The 13,764-nt window shown below is 47.7% G+C and overlaps 1 long non-coding RNA gene across 2 annotated transcripts; it reads left to right on the top strand.

Moving 5' to 3' along the window:
• The first annotated feature begins 1,195 nt into the window (after positions 1–1,195).
• Positions 1,196–12,836, top strand: LOC141568562 (uncharacterized). Of its 2 annotated transcripts, XR_016021709.1 has the most exons (4): positions 1,206–1,743; positions 8,786–8,880; positions 9,572–9,764; positions 10,484–12,836. It is a non-coding gene; the product is annotated as an uncharacterized LOC141568562 (long non-coding RNA). The 2 variants fall into 2 exon arrangements; XR_016021708.1 differs by having other exon boundaries at positions 1,196–1,743; positions 8,786–9,764.
• Positions 12,837–13,764: the final 928 nt, after the last annotated feature.

Genomic DNA, 13,764 nt, shown 5'->3' with positions numbered 1-13,764 from the left:
TTTTAATCAGACATGAGGATTCTCTTTAAGGGAGGGCGGAGAGAAATCAGAAAGAGCTAGTGAACTGTGTTGTTGCTTTTGCACCAGAAGGGTACGGGCCGGAAGCCAAGTCAATTATTGCTGATCTTCTGGATTTGGGGAAGGGACTGTCTGCTTGGTGTGGGAGGGACCTGAGACCTCGATGCCTGACAAAGGTTCTGCAGAGAGTGGGACCTGCGGCCCCTCCTTGTGACCCAGAGGAGAGTCATCCTTCATCTCTCCACTCTCAAGGATGCCCTTGGACCAAATCAGACAGCCTGGGGAGGAGGGAGGCAGGGCTCAGCAGCCAGCGGCCACTCACCTGCTTCTACAGTCTGTCTGCTAAGGTCCTGCACAGGTGACCCACGACACAGTGGGTGTGAATGAACAAACAGGCCGCAGGCAGACCCATGAGAAAGGGCATCTCATCCCCCCAGTTTATTAGGCAGAAACGCTGAAGCATAATGTTCAATTGTCTAGCATCTATAATTTATTACATATTATTGTTTGTCCTCCTGGGGTATTGTCGCCAGTGCCTATACAAAACAAGAAAGCAGTACTCACCTGGCTGAGATTTAGACCTTGAGTTTGTTCTGTGTCTCTTGTTTCCCTACAGAGGAGGGGAAAGAAAAAAAATCCTTTGCTCATCAGAAGCACCGTTGCCTACAGAATCTAATTTTATGATATTATGAACATATCTTTGTATCTTACCCTAAACTGTAAATCATTTAGATTGTGGCTTACAAAAACCCATACAATACTTTAGGAAAAAATGAAGGATTTGTGAGTGAGAAAACGCTGTGATTCCTGGCAATCCCCTGTTTCGTGTTGTCTATTAGTATTCGAGCTACCAGTTCATGGAAGTTGAGGAGGGTCGCTTCTGTCCGGCCTCCATCCAGTGCTTCTCTGGCTGCCTTAATTCGAGCACATTTGTTTTTCTCTTTACCCGAAAGGATCTCACGATTCTAAGAAGCATAAGGGGGCTTTTGTTTTGACATGAAGAGAAGGCTATAAAAGCAAGCGTCTTTCCCAAAGGCACAGGGGGGAAAATGGGTGTGAAATTAATTTTAATGGTGGATAGAGACAAAATCTGAAAAAAAAAAAAAAAAAAAAAAAAAGATTTAAAAGAAAATGTCCCACCTATTTTACCAACGAAAGGTGTTTTATAGTCCTAGATACCAGATTTCTAATTTTGTGGGACCCAGTTCAATTAAAGTGATGCTGGTTCACGAGAGAGGAAAATATACTTGTGGGAGGGTGGATTCTAATATTTAGATTCAGTTGTTAGTGGTATTTTTAACCACTTAAAGGAAAGCCGGCCCTCCGTTCCCCTAAACTCACTATTGTTAGTTTAATTTTGAGATCTTGACAGATTAAGTCAGCATGTCCACCCCAAGGACACTTGAGGCAGGCACCGAAAGGTTCAAGTAAGTCTCGCAGGGAACAAACTTGACCCTAAACGCAAGCCTAGTTTACTGAGCCAGGAACTTTGATCCTGGCAAGGTGACCCCCGGAGAACGTGAACGTGAACAGTCACTCACAGCTTCCCGCTTTGCTGATCCAAGCAGAGCACATTTATAAACTTGGGCTTCGGCCATCGTGCCGGGCAGAAAGAAGGGCATGCAGGACGCTGCAGCCGTGTCGTGGCCAGGACGTCACTGAGCCCCTGCCATTCGGTACAAACAATGGAAGGAGGAGAGAGGGAGCCGCCGTGGCTCAGAACAGGTGGGAAGCTGGATGAAAATCACTTGGCTCTCAGCTGGGGAGGGCTTTGTGCAGGAAGCGGGATCTCAGGAGCTGGTTGGATGATTGCAGGAGACAGCTTGACGAGATGCGATGGGGCAAGATTCCAGGCACAGGGGACTCCTGCCCAGGAACCAAGGAAATCTTGAAACAGGGAATATGGTGCTTGGTTGAAGGGGCAGTGGGATGAATCCCAGGGAAGGGACAAGAGGGATGGGCTGTACATTCGCAGAGCTGCTTGGATTTCCAGGACGCCAGAGCTCCTCGTCCACTAAGGCACGAGCGCTCTTCCCCCATCTCTGCTGCAGATGTAATTGTTACAGTCCTTGGCATAGAAACTTTGTTTTATGAGAATAATATTGTGCCTACATCGGTCACCACATTCTTAATGGAATGATAAAATATGAGAGACGATTTATCAAAGACTGCCCGGAGTAGAGATAAAATGGATGAACATATAAGGAAAATAACCCCATTGTTTGAAAAATTTAAAAGTGTGTGTGTGTGTGTGAATTAGAGAAGAGGGGACCTCAGAGTAACGATTATTTCCAGAGACACTAGAACTGGGAATTTCCTCTTACCAAGAAAAGGGTAAACAATAGTTTTCCACCTTCAAAGAAGAAACGGAGATGTCAGAGATTTCAGGTAGCTGTTAATAGTGCTGAATTATCCTGTAAAAATGCTGTGGGAATATTTATGCCTACCAGTAGTTTGTGAGAGACTGGCTATTTCCCAAAGCCCTTTCCCCAGAATAGAAATCTTCAGTACTTATGATATCTAGGCCAAGAACTGATGTCTTGTTTTATGTTGGCCTTCTCTGATTGTGGGGATGAACGCCGAGCTCCACCTAAATCCTGATCTAAATCGAAACTTGTATCTACATCTGAGCTGTTGTGACTACTTTCATCTCTTCTATGAATCGCATGTGCAAGCCCTTGGCCCATTTTTCCACTTGACTCCTTGTCATTTATTATTCTGCAGAAGTCCTTTGTATCCAAGGGATGTGCCATTATGCGAAAGAGTGCTCACTCTATTGCACCCTGGCCAGCATTCAGTCGAATTGATTTTCTTAATTTGCCAATTTAATAGACTAAAAAGGCCATTTGATGTTTTGTTTATATTTATTTGCTTATCAATGAGGTTCAACACTTTTTTTCATAAGCTTGTTAGAAATTGATGTTTCTTTTGCAAGTAGGCCCTTGCCCATTGCGGGGTAGGGGGTGGGGTGGGCGTTCCGATAGTGGTTTTCTTGCTAGTAGTTTGCAATCCCTCTTTATAGATTTGAATGCAGGGTCTACGATTTGTGGTAAATGATTTGTCATGCAAATTTTAGGCACTTCAGGTGTCTGTGAGCTATCAGTGAGTTTTTCAGCGTGGTCTGCAGGGGAACTTCTGGCTCTGTGGACAGGGTGGGAAGAAGGTATGTGTTTCAACTCTGGCTTGTAGTCTCCTTAAATTTGGAAATCAAATGTAAGTCACAATCCTGAGCATTAATAGATATACAGATAAGAAACCTTGTTTCCTCTTGTAAAATGGCTTTGACCAGGTGTGTATAACATAGTAACGCCGGCCTTGTGCTAAGAGTGTGTTTCCTTGACTTTATTACCATCGAGCTGATGATTTAAACGGGCTCTGCTTTCTGTCCTGTCTACAGGAGCTGGGGGCTGGCGGGGGGGGGGGGGGGGGGGTAGGGATCCACATGTAGACACAGAATAACCAAGCTGTAGAATCACAGAGAATAGACTTCAGCGTGGCCTCCGATGCCATCAGTCGGCACTCTTGCTCTGTATGTCATGGCTTCTCACTGACTTCTGACTTCGCCCTGTCTGCTCCCTTGGTCAGTTGGCTGTGTTCACGTGGCAGAAAACACCTCTGCACCTTCAGCCTCTGGAGGGAGGCAGATAGTTCTCTTCTAATTCCACCTGCAGGTAGCACTGTCTTGAGGGCCCTGTTTGGGTCAGGGAGTGGAGCTGTCAGATAAAACACCGATGCCCAGATCCGTTAAAATTTCAGAGGAACAACGTATCATTGTTTAATTATGAGCGTCTCCCCCAGTTTCCACGAGATAGACGTGCATTTTTATTTGCCCAGTTTGGCAGCCTTGCCCAGGCGCCTGCTTCTACGCCAGTTAGCCTAGAGCCAGGGAGCTGGGGTTCTGCTCGCTCTCATCAGTTGCCGGCAGCCAGTGGACTTGGTCATGACCTCACTGCTGCCCACTTGCCCATTTGGGGCTGGGGGTGGTTACCATGCCCCGCAGACAACCCTGTGGATGTCCACCATACCTGCCTGACGTAGACAGCTTTTCCTCTGCTTGGAGTGGGCTTTCTGCAGCTGTGCCGTGACTGAGCACCTGGGCAGACCCCGGGTCTCCAGGCGGTGCCCGGGACTCGCTGTCCCTGCTGTTAACACTCAGACTCTGGCCGCACGCTGGGATAGAGGCTCCGTGAGGAGCAGGGCCTGCCGGGGGCTTCTGCAGTGCACGCACCCCGACATTGCATTCAGGACCTGGCACACGGTAGCTGCCAGGACCTACCTGCGTGGAAGCAGTTCAGCCGTAGGTCCTCGTGTCTGTTACATCGTTTCCCTGCCAGACCCCAATCTTACAGGACATCCAGCACTTTCTTCTGGGGCTGCCCTCAGCACTTGCCGCATGCTCACAGAGGACACGTGGTCTCATCCTTTCTCCATCTTCACAGCTCCAGCCTGCGCAAGCATGCGTTTACCTTTGGCGCCTTCCATCCTGCCTGTCTGGTCCCCCCGAAGCCTCACACCCCAAAGCCTCAGGGCTCAGCTCTGGGTGTGGGTACCTGTGCTCAGGGCAACACTACCTTCCGGGGAGAGCAAGCTGGGCGCTGTGCTGCAGGCAGGACATTGCGTCAGGACCACAGGAGACGAGAGCCACATGGTCCCTGGGTCCTTGCTTACAGATGGCTCTAGAAGGGTAGTGGTATCCAGGCCTCCCACGCCCGCACTCTCCACCTCTCCTCTCTGCTTGCCCACACTCACTCGATTTCCCTCCCTTCCCTCCCATTTCAAGAGCATTTACTGTATACTGAGCACTTAAAAAAAAATCATTTTAACCCTGCAGTATAGCAATTTGTTGGTGTATTTACATTTAGAAATGGGGACATAGGAATGGAGAAACATTAAGGAAGCCAGCCAGAGAGCCTGCTCCTGTGACCACCATGCAGTACCGCCAGGCAGCCTCCGCGACGGAGTATCAGACTGGCTGCGTGGCCTGGATGTGTGTGGGTGCGGTGGGGAGGTGTCTGCACAGGACCGTGTGAGAAATACTCTCCCGACTTTATCCTTGACCACGCTTGCTCTGGCCCTCCCGCTCCCCTGCCCATCTGTGCCAGCCCCCACCCTGCCCATGGCACTCCATCATCACCTGTCTTCCTTCTGCTGCTTTGTTTTCATTCATTACACTGTAGGTTAGCTGCCTCCTCCCCACATCTAGGGAGGCATTATTACTTTGCAAACAAAACATGTCCTGCTTGCGGCAAGATGGGTCGTCTGGAGAGATTTCCTGCAGACTGCTGTGCTCATTGCGCTCAGGATTCTTGTAAACTGCAGTCACAGAGGGTGGCACTTCCTGCCGGAGACAACCTTGTCCTCTCCCTGACCTCTGTCTGATTATCCCTTGTCGTCCATCTTGGAATCCCTCTCTCATGTGCACTGAGGGTCGCGTCCTGCCAACCTAAGGAGACACCAGGCAGGGAGCAAACCACATCATTTGGAGGGGGCAGGGGACAGACAGACATTGTAAAGTGGGGCATTGTCCTGCCTCAGTCCTCGCTGGCCATTCGGCTGACCCTCCCCCAGGGCCCCTGAAGGCCAAGGCTTGAAACGTTCCTGAGCTCCAACACGGTCATTTATGGCAGCAAATCAATAAAGGTGGAGAGAGTAGGGGTTCCTTCCTGGACCCTTTATAGAAACTTTCTTGAATGACTTGATTCTAATCCCCAGCTGCAGCCGAGAATGTGTTTCTGGGGCTCCACTTCAGACAATGCCAGCCACAGTCTGTCTTTCCCCAGCTCCAAACTGCCTTTTGCCTCTGGCCCAGGAGTCTCTGTATCCATCTCTCTCTCCCTCTCCCTCTCTCCTCTGCTCTTGGTCATTCTCTTTCCAGGTTTTAGAAAGGGGAAGGGATTGCCAAACAAATACAAACCCTGGTTTTTGAGTAGGGAGAAGCCTTTCTCATGAAGAAATAAAAGAACATACATTAATAGCTTAGAAAACAATGGTAATATTTAATTAACCTTTGGAAATGGCTGATCTGCAAATCTGCACGTGTCAGCTCATCTTCAGAACAGAGGGACTGTGTGTGCCGCTGCCAAAACCAACATGCTGGGTCCGTGCATTTCTTCCGTGGGGATTTCACAGGGGGAAAAAGTAAGACCCACTCCTCCCCGTCCTCCCCCACCCCCCCGCCCCCAAATCAGTTGTTTTACTTTAAAAATTCATGTGATCCAGCTGCCCTCGTCAGGGCTGGTCACAGCCTGTTGTGCTGCACATCTGAGGACCCCAAGTTGAAGCTTGGCTCCTTTCCCTGTCATTGTAGCAGACAGGCCGTGGGCCCCCTGGGGGAACGAGGGTCAGTTCTGATGACAGCAGAAATCAGCTCCATGCGCTTGGAGCTCTCCCAACACACTGCATGTCTGCAGGACAAAGGGAATTCGACTCATCTGCAAGTGCCAACTCTCTGGCTTTTTAGTGATTTTTTTTTCTTCTTCTTTTAAAGGTGGTGTGCTCTCTCAGTTTGAGAAGGCATGTCATCCAGGGAGCACTGGGGTTGAGTCATTAAAATATCACCTGGTTAAAGTAAATCAATGTTGATGGAATTGTTTAAGGTATTCCCCCTTGTGGAGCTGGTGTGTCATGCTGATCAACTTGTTACTCCCATCTCTGGCTAAATGGAAACCCCGCCTTTCTCCTCTGCACCCCATACCTGCTTTAATGAGCAAGTCTCAGCAGTGTAATCAGAAGCCTGAGTTGATGGGTGGTGACTAATACATTTCATTTCTTTTTATCAACAGCAGTAGCAGAAAGAATTAGGGAGGGTCATATTCTGCTCTTTGGGACTTCCAGAATTCAAGAGTGTGGGCCTCAAGAAAATGAATATGAAACAGTTGATTTGTACTTTAAACTGTACATCAATCAAGCAATAAGATGCATTTTGAAATGTTAAAAAAAAAAAAAAAAAGGTGGTAACTTGTAAAAAGCCTTTTGTTATTGCTCTTACGTGTTTTGAATCATCAAAGAAAAAAGTTTGGAAGCTTTTAAAGAAATGAGGCAAATCTGCCAAGCCTGGGGTCGGAGAAATTCAAGGCATAGGAAGACTTGATCTAGATGGAAAGATCCACCGCTGAACAAATGAAATAATTCTTTGATTGCTGAGCTCCGTTTTTTCCTGATTGGAAGGACACAGCACAGTTGGGTACGACAATGGCAAAATGATCTCTCTGCCATTCTAGCAAGATCAAGACATGTAGGGATCCAGAAAATGGGGTAGAGCCTGTGAGATCCTCCCTGAGATGACCAGCAGTGCCTTTCCAGAAGAAAATGTAGCTCATCAGTGAGGGCCACTTCTCTCAGGAGCAGGCCTGACTGTCAGTGACTCAGCTCACACCTCCAGGAACATGATGACCCAGAAGTGTTGCAAGGATCAAATCTACCAGTGGCAATTGCTGGGCTGCGTGCCAGCGTCTTTTCAGTCCCTACAGGCTTGGGAGCTAATAGGAAGTAAAGGTACCTGGAGGTAGAAAATTCACGGATTGGTGATGGGTCTATGCTTAGAGAACACTTACTCCCCTCCAAGCTTATTCTAAGCCCTTTCCATGCCTTATCTTTTTAATCTGCATAACAAGCCTGTGAGGTATTTACTAGTGTGAATGCCACTTTACAGGTGAGGAATCGGAGGCACAGAGAGGTTAAGTAACTTGTCCAAGGTCACACAGGATACCCAGCAGTTTGTATTTTTTTTTTTTTTTAATGGATTGTCTGTTTCATCCTGTCTTTATTGTGCTTAGTAATTGGCCTCAGCTGTTCAGTATGACTCACAGTATGGAGTAGTGTTGAGAGGTTCCGATGTGAGGCTCTTCTGGGAGGCTAACCCCAACTCCTTCATCCACTCCAGGATGCATGAGTCTTTCCTCTGTGAAAGCAGAAACAGATAGATCTGAGATTTTTGGGAGAGCACATCCATCCTGAACACAGAGACAGAAGTCAGCCAAACTGAGAGATGAGAAGACTGGCAGGGTGGGCTCTGCATGCGTGTCTAACGGCCCCTGCCCTAACGCCTCCCCCCGAAAAGGAGAGCTCAGCTTCAGGAAGGAGCTAGAAAAGGAGCAGAACGGCAAGCCAAAGGAGGTACTTAGTTGTAGGAAACTGAGGGCGGTTTCCATCCTCAACTTCTGCCCATGTGGCCCAGAGCTCCATCTGGTCCCTGGGCTAAAGACATGAGTGGTGACAGTAGCACCAGGACGCAGGGAGCGGGGAGACCCTCTGCGCCCGGTCTGGGTGGAGGACCCGATTTCTGGTCTGGGCATATTGAACTACCCACAGTTAACGCAATATGGACGCTGGGCAATTTCTCAGTAAGGAGATAGCACGTGGATTTGATTTTAAGGGGTCCCACATCCAAAGTGTGTCGTGTACAGGCCACATCACAAAGAGGCTTAATCCACCTCCTAAGAGGTTTCCTTCGTCCAGGGAGTAACCTCTTCACTCATGTCCCTCCGACATTGAAAACTAGAGGCCACCAAAAGGCAGCGTGAATTCCAACGTGAGTAACCTTGTCGCTGATGACTGCTGAGGGTGGAAACAGTCCCCACAGCCCAGGGACTTCCTTGATGTCCCCTGTATTCACGCCTGTCTAATTCCCTGAGCTGCTAAACTATCATATTTAGTGATTAGCTCTCCCGGAAAATCTAAGTTGACTCCCAGGAGGTGGGGGAAGAAAACTGTATGTGCATACATGAGTGGAGGCCGTATAAATGCGTGTGTACAATTGTTCATGCAGGTGGTGAGGAGCTGAGGGTCTGAGCAGTTTTCCGAGATCCCCAGAATGCGGAAGGCTTGTGGTGCCTGTGGGAGAACTGACAAGTGTACCAGAAGGTGAGGAAATGGCTGGAAGCAACACTAATGCCACTCCATCTGGAAAGAAGGGGACTGTTTAGTACGTCTGGAAAGCATTATTTCTGCAAATAGCTCAACCTCTATCAACTCTCAGGCAGGGCCCCCGATCTGCTGCCAAAATGAGATCTCCCTGATGGCTGTGTGGTGGGAGAGGCTGAGCGAATGAACTAATAGCAGAAAGCAGGAAATCTGTGGAGATGGCAGCCGTGAAGGTACCACACAGCAAGCACCTGCCTCTCTCCAAAAAGACAGCCGGGGTTTCACATCACATTAGGCCAGGGCTGTGTGTGGGGAGGGCTGGACCTGGTGGGATTTTGGGCTCGGCAGCCATCTCCAACAATTTCTCACAATTTTTGGGCTCAGAAAAGCCCCAACAAGAGTTAGCCAAATGGCTTTCCTGCATTGATTTTTATACCCGTGGGTATTTTGAAGGAAATTAAATCCATGTGTTTCTGATTCAGTTGCCATTAGCACATGAAAACGCTATTTTGTGAGAGTTATGGTATGCCTTGGGTACCTTCGCACAGTACTGCTAAATGCCATAAAACGGTCTAGCCAGACTCGGAGGTGTAAGGCGGTCTGTGAGCTGCCATTTCCCTGCCTATCCAGAGGGCAGCATGTTTCTGTCATTTGCATCCTTTCTGAATGTAGCACAACACATTTTCTCAAGCCTGTTAATCATCTAGCATTTCCGATGTGAATGAAGCCATGTTAGCGTGGACGATGAGACGTTGCCCTTAATCACTAACAGTCGGTGGGGATGCGTATGAAAGTGGCCACAAGACAGGACTGGTCTCCAGGTCTTGGGGCAAAGAGGCCAGCTGAGACGCAGCCCCAGAAAGGTCTCCAGTACTTAGTAGCAGGTAAGCATGTACTGGCAGGGAGAAGGAGGGAAAGCGTGGTCTGGGAGCGGGAGAGGAGGGCCCCATCTGGGTCTGCTACTTCCCATCTCTGAAGTTCCTCCACGGTGACCATTGGATCGAATACCATCAGGTTAGGGCCCTTTCTCGGCCTTACGTCCTGTGATTAAAAACCGGCCCCTATTGGTCCTTAGTTATCACACTCATTGCATGATTGCATGTATAAATCCTTAGTGTGTGCAAGGTTTTGTGCTCAGTGTTGAGGACACAATCATGAAAAGCATGTTTCTGCTGCCTTTGGAGGCAGGAGAAAGGAGAGGGGGCCAATCGATGGAGTGCTGACTGAGTCAGGCCCCCTGCTAGAGGCCTTACTTGCCAGTATCACGTCACCCTCACAAGAATATTCTAAAGTCGGCATTATCGTCCCCATTTTATAGATAGAGGTGCATTAAGGAACAGGAAGATCGGGCAGTTTGCTCAAGGACCCAGAGCTTATAAATGGAGGAGATGGGGTGTAGAGTCTCTTACCTCTGACCCCAAAGCTCCTGTTCTTTTTCCTCTTCCTTATGGTTTCTCGCAGTTTAATGTGATCAGTGGTAAATAAATATGTACAATACATAATATTTTCTATCTGGAATCACAGATATAAATCACAGCGTTTAATTCTGTTTTGGGAACACTGGGAGATTTCACTGAGAAGATATTTGTGTTGGGTTTTGAAGGATGAGTAGGAGTTGTCCAAGCAGAGATGGAAGATGGATTGGGGAACAGCAGACGGAATGGTGTGTGCAAAGATACAGGGTGAGAAGCAGAGCAAGCAGCTTCAGGAACTGAAAATACGTCTCCTACCTCATTTCTGCCACACTGATTAACGATTCAAATGCTGAAAGTGTTCAGTTCACATATCTCCTGTGGATACCTTTTCTGTCTGATTTGTATATTTTCTTATCAGAAAGATAGACCATCCAGTTTTTTTGACCTCCAGTCCAGTGTCATTATTCCATCTACTAGACTACGTAGCACGTCATCTTTGGGAGCAGATGGGAACTTGAGTCGTATGGGTGACTGAGCCAACCCTCAGTGGAGAAGAGGTTCCCTAAGTTTTCCTCCACCCACATTATCATCAAAGCTGTTGTGCTCTTCACTTGCAATGGAGAAAGACAATTACAAGCACAGCTGGTGGCAGTTTTGCTCTGAGTTTGGAGGTTGTGGAGCAAACGGGAAATTTCATGCTGCAGCCATAGCAGAGGCCAACTGAGCTTTGGTGACTTACACGGTCTGTCCATGACCAGCTCCCCATGAAATTACCTGTAAGGGGGACAACCTGGGGGGCCACAGCTGAGCTGCTAGTCTAGAGGCCGTCTGGATTTCATAGTGAGGCCCATTCCAGCACTTAATGAAGCCACGTCCTCCAGTGGCTCAGATTGGCCAAAATTGCCCTGTGCCCTGGTCCCAGTCAGCTTGCTTTCTAAAGCGGTACAATAGGCAGTCCACTGAGAGTTGCTTTAGCTCATCACAAAGTTTCGGGACATCTCTCGACTCCTGGCAAGGGGTATGCTGTGCTCCTCAACACACGTGCTTTCCTTGGTCTACAATTTCACCTGTGGCTTGAGTGCCTTTGGTGACAAATTTGTGCTTCTCATAATGTTTAAATTAATCGTTCCAGGACTGGTGTCAGCCAACTGTGGGAATCTAGCACTCCATTTACACTTAGGGGACCGACTTCTAGTCCACCGTCTTTTAAAAAAAATGCCAAAAACCCAAAAAGCTTCATCTGAAGAGGTCAGACTAGATAGTTCCTAAGGATTTACCCAGCTCTAAAATTTTCCAGTTTCTTTTGTTCTGCCTGTCCTGGAAGTCGAGAACGGCTGTTTACTTTCATTCAAAGACAACCTCACTCTCTCAGGATTATTTTGAAGGCATCCGCATCGTAGTTTTCTCATTTTGCTCCGTTAAAACGAATCCCAATTTATTTGGCCTTTTCTCAGAAGAACAGTTTTCCCAAACATGTTACCATCCATGTGGACATGAAACCTTTTGGGCCCCTCTCCAAGGTCTTCACATCACACTCCTGTGACGCCATCCAGACGGAGTGCCAGTGTGGGCGTGGCTGCGCTGGGGAGGTGTGGCTGGGTGTGGAGACAGTTGTTTCTGCCTTTCCAAACCTTGCTTCTGTGAGAGCTAAACCATGTCGGGGAGCTTGCAGCCCACTCTCTTCTCCAGGTGGGGTCTTTTAGAGTATAGGTAGTGTCACATGTGTTATAAACATGGCAGCCAACAGTGACTGTCCTGGACTCAGTCCCCTCTTGGCTTATGCAGAGAGAGGCCAGTCAGGTGGCTTGGAGATGCCATTGGCAGGAATCATTGTTCCCTCGATTTGGGAATAAAGAACCATAAATGGTGGCTGCCTTCCAAACTGCCAATAAATAAGTAAATATAGAGAGTGTTGACATTGGTCTCCCTGCCAAACGCCAGGCTGCTTCTATCCTCATGTTAGGGGGGAGATGAAAGAGAGAAGGGTTATTGAATAGGCTGTTGAGACGTAGCCTCAGTTCTGCTTGGAATCTGTCCTCTTTTTGGAAAACTTTCAATCGTCTTTCTGGCCCTTCTTGGAGAGTGAGACCATTCTGTCAAATATGAGATTGTGTTAGCTTATTCATAATAATTATCAGCAATAGGGTGAAATGGAGCTGTTTCTAAGGAGGAAATGTTGTCAACACGTACTTAAGGTGCAGTTTGGAGTAGCTGCTGAGCCCCTGAGAGGGTGTGTGTTTAGCGTGCAGTGATCAGGGGAGATGGTAGGACAGTTTAAGGTGCTGCCAGGCACTCACCACCTTAAGAAAACTCATTCTGGGGCTCAATGTCCTCATGGTCCACAGACTCACAAGGATTTTCACCTCTGCCTCCTGAGCTAGAGGATTTTGTGCACTGAGTTTGCAGTTAGGCAAAATGGTGGCCGTGTTCTAAGTAAGAAAGGCAGTGAGAAGAAATAATTGTTTATTTTTGCGTGCCTAGCACTTAACATGGGGCCTGCCACATCATAAGCACTCAATAAATATTTGTGGGATGAATGAATGAATTTGGTGGTGCTTTGCTTCCTTTCTGCCGTGATCTACAACCTCAGGCTGCTCCTGTATTCTGAAGTACTCCAGAGCCACACTTCTAGAATGTCTGAAGCTTAAGACTTGGCTCTTTCAGATGCTTCTCTTGCCAACTACTCATGTCCAGCTTTCTTCTTAGGACCTTCGCCACCAGCACGGTGCAGGGCTCCCCAGAAAGGCGGTTCTAACCCACAGGGCTAATGGAGGGGCGAATAGCACAATAGCTTCTCTTTTCTTAAGACCCAGTGGGGTTTTCTCCCTTGATGGCCGGTCTCCTGGGCAGAGCCACTGGCCTTAAAGGGTCATGCGCACTTCAATTTTCCACTCTTGTTTTGACAGCTGAAGTGCAAAGGAATTAACCCTTTCAGTCAAAGTCTTCTTTAGTTTGCTTGGTTACTGCTTTTCTTCAGAGTGTGATTTATTATCTGCCTATTAGATATTTATTATCTATCAGAAGACATGGCAGGAGGGCATATTCACATACACACCCATTCACATACAAAACCCATAATATTGGGTTTTGACTAGAAATTGCTGCCTTCCCTACACATTCTCATGGCATCGGCACTACCCAAGGGTTCCTGTTGATGGTTTTGAGACAAGACTTTCAGGTAATTAAGGCGACTCTGTTTTCCAAGAAAGGCTCATCTCTTCAGAACTCTTGTTCCAAAGAATTGTGGATTATCGATGTGGCAGTTTCAATGGACAGCCTTCAGTGTCGGGGCCGGTGTAGTTTAATGGGCGGCTGATGCCATATCATTACAGCAAAGTCACATACGTGTGCCACTTAAATGCTTTCACACATTTTAAAGAATATAAAAAGCATGTTTGTGTCTATCAAGAGGCATAAGCCCTCATGATTATTGTTTTTTTCCCCAGGGTTCTAAATATACTTTCACTAT

Source organism: Rhinolophus sinicus, chromosome 7, assembly GCF_057876585.1.
Source record: "Rhinolophus sinicus isolate RSI-liver-muscle chromosome 7, RSI-T2T, whole genome shotgun sequence".
NCBI lineage: Eukaryota > Metazoa > Chordata > Mammalia > Chiroptera > Rhinolophidae > Rhinolophus > Rhinolophus sinicus.
The sequence above is the reverse complement of the archived record's forward strand: the minus strand, read 5'-3'. Positions and strand labels throughout refer to the sequence as shown.